Here is a 9,626-nt window from a genome sequence, read left to right on the forward strand (position 1 = left end):
ACCGGGACAGAATCCAGCGCCCAGACTGGGACTAGAACCCGGTGTGCCGGCGCCGCAAGGCAGAGGATTAGCCTAGTGAGCCACGGCGCCGGCCCACACGTGTATCTTTGCACCAGGTATTCTCCTCGATGCTCTGTCTTTTTTTTTTTTTAACTTTTATTTAATGAATATAAATTTCCAAAGTTCGATTTATGGATTACAATGGCTTCCCCCACATACCGTCCCTCCCACCCACTACCCTCCCCTTTCCCACTCCCTCTCCCCTTCCATTCACATCAAGATTCATTTTCGATTATCTTAATATACAGAAGATCAGCTTAGTATACATTAAGTAAGGATTTCAACAGTAAGCCCATGAGAGTATTTCAGGCATGGAAAGCCAAGACACTCTGGCAAAAGATCTCTGCGAGTGAGATCCCAGTGGAAAGAACAGGTCTTCAAAGAAGGAGGTACCTTTCTCTGAAGGGAGGAGAGAACCTCCACTTTGACTATGACCTTGTCTAAACAAGATAAGAATCGGAGAACTCTGATGCTCTGTCTTTAAATACGTTTATGTGAACCTTCTCCTCTAACGTCATGTTTGCTTCTCACCTACCTGTTCACATTTCCCAGTTTCATCCTTCCTAAAACCTTAGGGACGGGGCTGGCCTCCGTGCACCTGTGGCTCTCATGTGCATCTGGCCCATGGCTGGGTGGCCAGGATTTGTTAGGGCTTTTGTTTGCTCTCTGGTTTGTTTCAATGTGGATGCCCAAGTAGTACGTAGGCCTCTTGGAGCTGAGACCTGTGTCTGCCTCTTCCCGGGCTGTCGGGGACAGTGGTTACATGGCAGTGTCAAGGGGTAGCTTTAGTCCATCCCCCCAGATGTCCATCAACCCCTCCTTAAAACTCCCCAAATACATTTGCACTCTACCACATATATTCCATCGGTTATGAACACACAGCTTCGGTAAGCAACCCTTCAGCCGCCTCCAAACCCAGGCGTGCTAAACAAAGCGCCGGTGCAGACATCCCAGAGCTGCCTCCCGAGGCGTGAAGCTCAGTGTAACGACTGCTTGCGCCATACAAAGGTCGGATTGCCCCTGAGAACAGTTAACGGTTGATCGAGGCCTCAGGAATAGTTCTGCCCTGAGGTTGCAACAGGAAAAGCAGACGCCTAAGTTACCAAATGTAGCCCAAGTGAATCCAGGTGACAACTGGATTCACAACTCTGTTGTCCTAGTATTTGCGCCTCTCGTGGAGCTACTAGTGGAGAAGGAGGAGAGAAGAGTTGAGTGGTCGGAGCAGGGAGGCCTGTTACCACAAATGGTCAGAGGTGCGTTAGGCACGTCTGTTGGTCTTTCTGGCTGGTTTCCTTCTTCTTCTTCTTTTTTTTAAATAAATTTATTTATTTGAAAGGCAAAGTTAGAAAGAGGAAGAGAGAGGGACAGCTAGTGAGATCTTCCATCTGCTGGGTCGTTCTCACAGATGGCTGCACAAATTTAATGGTTTGGGGGGCTGGTGCTGCAGCTCACTAGGCTAATCCTCCACCTAGCGGCGCTGGCACACCGGGTTCTAGTCCCTGTTGGGGAGCCGGATTCTTTCCTGGTTGCTCCTCTTCCAGGCCAGCTCTCTGCTGTGGCCTGGGAAGGCAGTGGAGGATGGCCCAAGTGCTTGGGCCCTGCACCTGCATGGGAGACCAGGAGAAGCACCTGGCTCCTGCCATCGGATCAGCGCGGTGTGCCTGCCGCAGTGCACCAGCCGTGGTGGCCATTGGAGGGTGAACCAACGGCAAAAGGAAGACCTTTCTCTTTCTCTCTCTCTCTCTCACTGTCCACTCTGCCTGTCAAAAAAAAAAATTCAATGGTTTGGGGCCAATGATGCTGTGGTGCAGCACATAAAGCCGCCGCCTACAGTGCCAGCATCCCATATGGGCGCTGGTTCAAGTCCCAGCTGCTCCACTTCCGATGCAGCTCTCTGCTATGACCTGGGAAAGCAGTAGAAGATGGCCCAAGTTTTTGGGCCTCTGCACCTGTGTGGGAGACCTGGAAGAAGCTCCTGGTTCCTGGTTTCAGGATTGGCCCAGCTCCAACGATTGCAGCCATTTGAGGAATGAACCAGCAAATGGAAGACCTCTTTCTCTCTCTCTCTCTGCCTCTCTGTAACTCTCCCTTTCAAATAAATAAATCTTTAAAAAAAAACAAATTTAATGGCTTACAAATGACATAGCTTAAAAATTTATTTATTTGAAAGGCAGTGTTACAGAGAGAAGAGACAGAGAGATTTCCATCCATTGGTTCAGATGTTGGTTTAGATGGCTGCAATAACCAAGGCTGGGCCAGGCCAAAGCCAGGAGCCAGGAGCTTCCTCCAGATCTCCTGTATGGGTACAGGTGCCCAAGGACTTGGGCCATTCTCTCCTGCTTTCCCAGACCATTAGCAGGGAGCTGGATCAGAAGTGGAGCAGCTGGGACTTGAACCAGCGCCTATATGAGAGGCTGGCGTCAAGGTGATGGCTTAACCCGCTGTGCCCCAGTGCCGGCCCCACAGAGTGTTATGTATCTGGAGGTTGAAATCTCATGGGGCTAACCGGAGGTTATCTTTGTTAGCCTGAGGGACCCACTTTGGGCCTTTCTGGAGACTGTAGTGAAGTGGAGACTTTTCTGATCAGAAGAGAGGGTAGAGGCCGGCGCCGCGGCTCACTAGGCTAATCCTCCGCCTTGAGGCGCTGGTACACCGGGTTCTAGTCCCGGTCAGGGTGCCGGATTCTGTCCCGGTTGCCCCTCCAGCTCTCTGCTGTGGCCAGGGAGTGCAGTGGAGGATGGCCCAAGTGCTTGGGCCCTGCGCCCCATGGGAGACCAGGAGAAGTACCTGGCTCATGCCATCGGATCAGCGTGGTGCACCGGCTGCAGCACGCCGGCCGCAGTGCGGCGGCCATTGGAGGGTGAACCAACGGCAAAGGAAGACCTTTCTCTCTGTCTCTCTCTCTCTCTCACTGTCCACTCTGCCTGTCAAAAAAAAAAAAAAAAAAAAAGAGGGTAGAAATCAGATCAGGACTAAATCCATGCCAGGTGGCCAATTAAGTTCTCCTTTCTTCTTTTAAAAGATTTATTTACAGGGCTGGCGCTGTGGTATAGTAGGTTAAGTCTCCTCCCACAGTGCCAGCATCCCATAAGGGCACTGGTTTGAGTCCCGGCTGCTCCACTTCTGATCTAGCTCCCTGCTAATGGCCTGGGAAAGCAGTGGAAGATGGCTGAGGCTGGCCAGTGGGGTTGGGGTCTGTGGGCCCCTCAGACATAGGTAGAATGTCTTTCACAAGCAAGCTGTCAGCTGTGGCTGGAAAGCCTGTCTCCAGACCGACCGGCACTTCCCCAATTTACAGCTTCCTGTGCTGTGTGTGTGACCTTGCAGGTTTAAATCACGCCTCCAGGGTGGGTGCAAGCTTTCACCCACAGCTGGCAGAGGAGGGGGATGAGTCCCTAAGGAGACAGGCCATCTCCAGGGGACCCCCACTATCTCCATGAGCCCCAAGCCAATCAACATGCAGTATGTGAAACCCAATGGAAAAGAACAGCAGTGCCTTAAAAACCCAGGACGCATCCTCAAAGCCAGTGTCCCGCTCGGGCACTCCGCCTGGGCTCCTCTTAGAACAGATGCCTTTTCAGATGCTTGCCGATCAAATAAAAGTTTCTGCCTCTTTGCAAACTGTTTCCCGGCTTTTTATTTCTATACTAAGCTGAGGAAAAGAACCCATGAAACTTGCTCAGGGAGTTGATCCGCCCGCGCCCCCCCACCCCCACCCCGTGACCCATAACAATGGCCCAAGTGCTTGGGCCCCTGCACCCACGTGGGAGACCTGAAAGAAGCTCTTGGCTTCAGCCTGGCCCTACCCCAGCAATTGCAGTCATTTGGGGAGTGAAACAGCAGATAAAAGTGTGTGTGTGTGTGTGTGTGTGTGTGTATGTGTGTATGTTCGTCTTTCATCTGCTGGTTCACTGCCCAGATGGCTACAACAGCCAGGCATGGGCCAGGCTGAAGCCAGGAGGCAGGAAATCCATCTGAGTCTCCCATGTTGTGTGGGGGCCCAATCACTTGGGCCATCTTCCTCTGCTTTTCCAGGCCATCAGCAGGGAGCTGGATTGGAAGAGGAGCAGCGGGGACTTGAACCATTGTCCATATGCACTGCTGGCACTGCAGGTGGTGGCTTAACCTGCTGCACCACAGAGCCAGCCCCGAAGTATTCTTCACTACTGCAACTGGACACAGCGCCCTAGAATGGCAAACTATATATGAGAAACTCCATTTGAGAGATAGAGAAACGCACGTTGTTCTAACAGTCTCTGCTATTCCGATTTCTACAGTTAACTGCAATGTCTCTCTGCTTTACACAGCACTTGACATAAATCGAATCGGGTAGCTGCCAAGGATGCATTCGAGAGGACAGAATTCCCTGGGGGCTCATCAGGGTACTGTGGCTCTGCGCCTCCATCACTTTCTGTCATTATCCTGTGCCAGGATGAACTTGAACGTGGAGACTGTGATATGAAAATCAGCCTCAGCTCTCGCTTCCTCCTCAGCAAGCCGCACATTTCCTATGAGTCACCCATGTTTCTGAGGTGCACAACTTACAGCAGCGGATAAGCAAGAGCAGTGGGGGGTGGGTGGGATGGGGTGGAAAGTAGTCAGGTCTCAAACACGTGGCAGGTGCACAGTGTGCATTTCCGCTTCTCTTGTGAATTTAAACACAAATTGGGCCGGGTTTCCTCCTTATAATCCTGGAAGGAGGGGGCGTGGGCACGTGGAGCAGAGGGATCATCTCCCCTTTGGCCTCTTCTCCTTCCTGTCAGACCACAGTGCTGTAAGCTCGGGCCTCACACCACGTGCTCCCTGTCCTGAGTGTGCGCTCGCATAAATGCCGGAATAGCTCGTCTCGGGGAGTGTCATTCTGCCAGGGAACATTTTCATTTGTAGGAAGTGTGGGGTATCAGCAGTGTCTCTTCTTTGGGCCCCTGTTGCTATCACATTTTCCGAAGTTGAAGAATTTCACAGCAGAAACACATCAAGTTGCCTAGGCACAATGTGTTAAAAACTATGCGGAGACATAAAGCCTCATGACGCGATCCTTCCTTCGTTTTCCCTCCAACTCAATTTTCAACACACGGGAATTCGCTGTTAGCCCCCGGGGAGAAAGAGCGCCAGCGCGTGTGCTTCCTCTATAAAACTATCCTGGGGAGAATGGGGAGAAGCGGACCTTCAATTCTGCAGTGGAGACTGCTGAGCCAAGATGTGCTGCCAAGGGAAGCTTGGTATTATTTTAAAATAAAAGCTCACCAACCTCAGGAGAAAAACTAGCACCCAGCCCTGATTTATTTCTGTGCTGTCATAACCACACACAAAAAGAACAGAAGGGCTCCATTTATTCTGGGCCGTTGGCATGGGATGGGAGTCAAGTGCCAGTTGTGGCTCTCTGGCTCTCTCTAGGCATCTGTTGAGTATTGATGAAGAAATGGGCCACGCGTCGCCTGCCCAGGTAGGGAACGTCCAACCTGCAGGTGCTAGTCGGCCTGCAGAATCATATGCTGTGGCCCTGCCAAGGCAACCAGAGGACTCAAAGTTCAATGAATCCAGAGCAGACTAATTATAAGCTGATAATTTTGTACGGCCTGCGAGTGATGTCATAGATATCCAAGTGGCTCTTGGCTGAAAAAAAGTTTCCCCTCCCACATTTTACATAGATATATGATTTGATTTCCTTTCCTTTACATTCTTAGTAACAAGTAGCTATTGGGAATCCCATTTTACAGATTAAAAAGTGAAGATTAAATGGTAGTTACCCTAAGTAATAGCTGTCTAACATGCAGTATCTATTATCATTCACATAATTGCCATATAGTACTTCTGTGTCCATTTTGTAGACGGAGGAACTGAGTGAAAGAGAAGTTCGGTAACTCACCAGGGTCATGGGCCCAGTAAGGAGCTGAGACAGACTTGAATGCCACCTGGGGCTTTCCCAGGAGCCCTGCACACCTCACAACCAGTGCAAGGCTTCACTGAAGGGGCTCTTTCTCTTCTGTACTGAAAGGCCCAGATGTTTCAAGTTTTAGAATAATTTGTTATGCATATAGCGATCCACTCAGAAAAGCCAAGTTGCTTTTCCCTGCGTTGCATAGCAGAGACGAGGGAAAAGTCGGTTCTGTCTGTCACTCCACCAGCCCAGGGCGACAGCCTCCATCTAGACGGAGGAAAGTTTTAAAGCAATGATCTCTTTAACCTTTGTGGGTGGGGGGCGGGGGGGCTTCCTCTGGCGATGGTCAGGACATGCAGGGGAAATAGCTCCTTTTTTAGAAGATTCAACTTTTCTTTGACCTGAATGACATTGCATTTGGGTCTCTCCCAGCCTGGACAGAAAGGAAGGGGTGCAAGACTCCTAGATCCAAAAGGCAGCTTCCCTTCTTTTCCCCTACAAGCACCCGAGGGAATTAGAATCTTCTGGAACATTACAGCGAAAGAGACCTCAGGCACCGCTGCCTATCCCTTCATTTCACAGAAGTGAAAGCAGACTTGGCAAGGGTCCGGGCCTTGTCGCCGGCCACGCAAGGCACAATCCGGGTTGTTTTCAACTTTACAAGCCACTGCAAGTCAGACTTCTCACATATAAAATGCACGTGTTTTCAGCAATGTTGTAAACATTACAGTTTGTTTGTTTTTTAAATGTGCTGTGCAACAGAGATTCTCCAAGGTTTCCTGCAGCTTATTCGAAAAGGGGCCGTCGGGTGGCTGATTAGGGTAAAATGCACGCTTTGACATTTTCGGGGGGTGGAGGGAGATGAAAGAGACAAGAGGAAGGGGTCTTCTCCCCGGCCGTGTCTGCTGAGGGCCCTGGAGTCACCCGAATCCATCGTCCCTCAGTTAATCCAACTCATTTTTTAAACTGTAGCAGGCCCTGAGCAAACAGAGTAACTCATAGGTTTACCCTGGAAGCCTCAGCTCTCTGGCAGACGCACGCCCCAGTCCAAAGGGCCTGGTGAAGCCACTCAGGAGCCCACAAGGGGGAGCCAGGGTCTGGGAGGAGGAGAAAGATCCGGGCAGGTTGCGGGCAGGGAGCCTTTGAGTCACCTGGAAACACACAGCGTTCCAAAGGAGGGAGAGGAGTGAGGAGAAAGACATCCTTAGCCAAAGGTTCCCAGGAGCACAGGTCTGTGGGAGATGATGGGGCACTGGGAGGCGGGTGGAAGACGGAGGGGTGGCTGAGATCGGAGGACCCTGCCTGGGGCGGCCACAGCTGTGGGGAGAGCAAGGCCCGGGTCGCAGGAAAGACGAGGAAGCCGACTGCGGCACCCATGGGCCCCCTTATCCCATGGGGTTCTACCTTTCCCTCCCCCTACCTCCACCCGGGATCCAGAGTTCTCGCACTTCCGCCCACAGCTGGGCCAACTCGACGGGGGGAGTGCAGGAGACACTGGGTTACACCACAGGGTGCTGTGTGGGAATGAGTCGAGCTGGGTAACTTTCTACAGAAACGAGGCTGATTTGGGTTCACAGTTCTGGTCCGGTCTCAGGGCTGCATCTGATGATGGCTTTCCAGCTGGGAGATTCTGAGGCAGCGCAGGGTATCTCAGGGGAGCGGTGGGGAGCGTGTGTGTGCGTCTCTTCTGCTCGCTCTCCCTCTTAAGAAACCTCCAGGATTCAATCGCAGGGGCCCCACGTGCTGACCTTGTCTGTTACCCATCACCTTCCAAAGGCACCACCTCTAAATGCCACAGCCAAATCATTTCCATCCTCTCAGTACCCCATGGAGGAGGTTAAATTGTCACACATGAAGCCCCCGGGGACACACTCAGACACTGTGCAAGCCATAGCCTGTGAGCTGTTGATAACCATTTGTAACATTTTGCATCCATGAGCTACAGGCGCCTGGAACACTGCACAGAAAGGCCCTCTCAGACCTCAGGCAGGTTCAGTGAGAGACTGTGCCAATGCCCTGGGGCCCGCGGCCGGGATCTCACAGAGGCAGCGAGCCATTCCTGCCAGGCTTCTGCCATCTGTGGTTAGGATGACTGACAAAACCAAGTCTCTTGATTTGTTTTGGAACCTAAATGTCATTTGAAGGTGTTTTATCTTAAAATACTGATTTCACGAGTTCAACTTTGGAATGTCAGACGTAGCTCTTTAACCCTACTTTCTGAGATTTGAGCTACAAGTGTCTTTGATGTGAAGGACTGAATGACAGTTGACACAGATTCTTGAAGAATGCAAAGGCTCCGTTGAAAATTTTTTGCTCAGCAAAGTTAAAGAAGATTTTGAAAGATTTACATTCTAGTGATAGTAGACATTCCCTGTATGCATCTATACCTTACAGAATGTATGTATGCACAGTCTTACATCTTAAGTGTTTTATAAACAAAGTGACTACACTGAAGCAACAAGTCTTACATTTAAACTTCTTTATATTCCATTTCTTATGGACACTCTCATAACTTCCCATTAACAGGCAATAGTTTTAGGGCAAAACGTTGCTTAATCCTCTGTAAGTTTATATTAAATGCTTGTGCTGTTAGAAGCTTTATCTTGGATGAGGTCGGTGGCCTTGTACGGTTTTCTCTTCCATTCTGTACTTTGCTCAGCTTCTCTTGTTAAACAGAGCACCCTAACATTTCCTACAGCCGGAGAAAGAAAATCAAGCCCCTCTGACTTCATGGAAACCTAACATCAAGCCTGATGCCCCTGATGTCTTAGAATCTGGGGCTGTTTGTCATACCACCCCCTCCTCAGGGAACGTCCTCTCCTGGGGCGGGGGCGGGGGTGGGGGCCGGGGTGGGATTTCCACCCTCATCTTCCCAGAGCGGAAGGGCGAGCTGCAGCAGAGGCAATACAGGCATCCAGCTGCTGATACCGCATCACCCAGGCATTGCCTGTTCTGACCCTAGGGTCTAACCTGGGTGAAACCATTGCATCCACCGTGGGGCACAGACCCTAGGGTCTAACCTGGGTGAAACCATCGCATCCACCCTGGGGCACAGGTGCAGAATGGGAACTTCCAGAGTTGGAAAGAATGAAAACAAATTTCAGTGTCTTCCGCATTTCACCAAGCGCTGGTGTCCTGAGTCTTTTAGTTGCAAGAAGTAGAAATCCACTGTAAGTTGCGCTTAATTGAAAAATAAAAAATAGGGGAAGAAAGAAGAAGTTAAAGGGATGTAGATTGGAAAGGGGGAAATAACATCGCCTTTACCTGCAGATAAGATTGTCTCAGTGGAAAACCTAAAATAATCAACAACAACAAAAACCCACTCTGGAACTAACGAGCGATTACAGCAGTGATGTGGGATACAAGGTTAACACAAAAGGTCAACCTCTTTGTTATACACCAGCAGTGGACAAGTAGAAACGGGTATTGAAAACGCAATACCACTTACAAAAAGGGCTGGGGGCATTTCTTCTGAGATTCAGGGGGTGCAGTGAGTTTTTTTGGGCAAGTGTCTGAGGGAGGATGGGGAGCAGTGGGAACGCGGGCAGCAAACCTCTACCTCCGCCAGGCCTTCTGCTCGCAGGGGCCACAGAGTCTAATCCAGGCTTCCGAGCACTCAGTCCCCGTCTTGGCCCTGACCTCACCTTTTCCAGCGGTGTGACCTTGGCTAATCTGCAAAACCACG

Source organism: Oryctolagus cuniculus, chromosome 5 (assembly GCF_051225735.1).
Source record: "Oryctolagus cuniculus isolate XC-2025 breed Fujian yellow rabbit chromosome 5, ASM5122573v1, whole genome shotgun sequence".
NCBI classification, from domain to species: Eukaryota; Metazoa; Chordata; class Mammalia; order Lagomorpha; family Leporidae; genus Oryctolagus; species Oryctolagus cuniculus.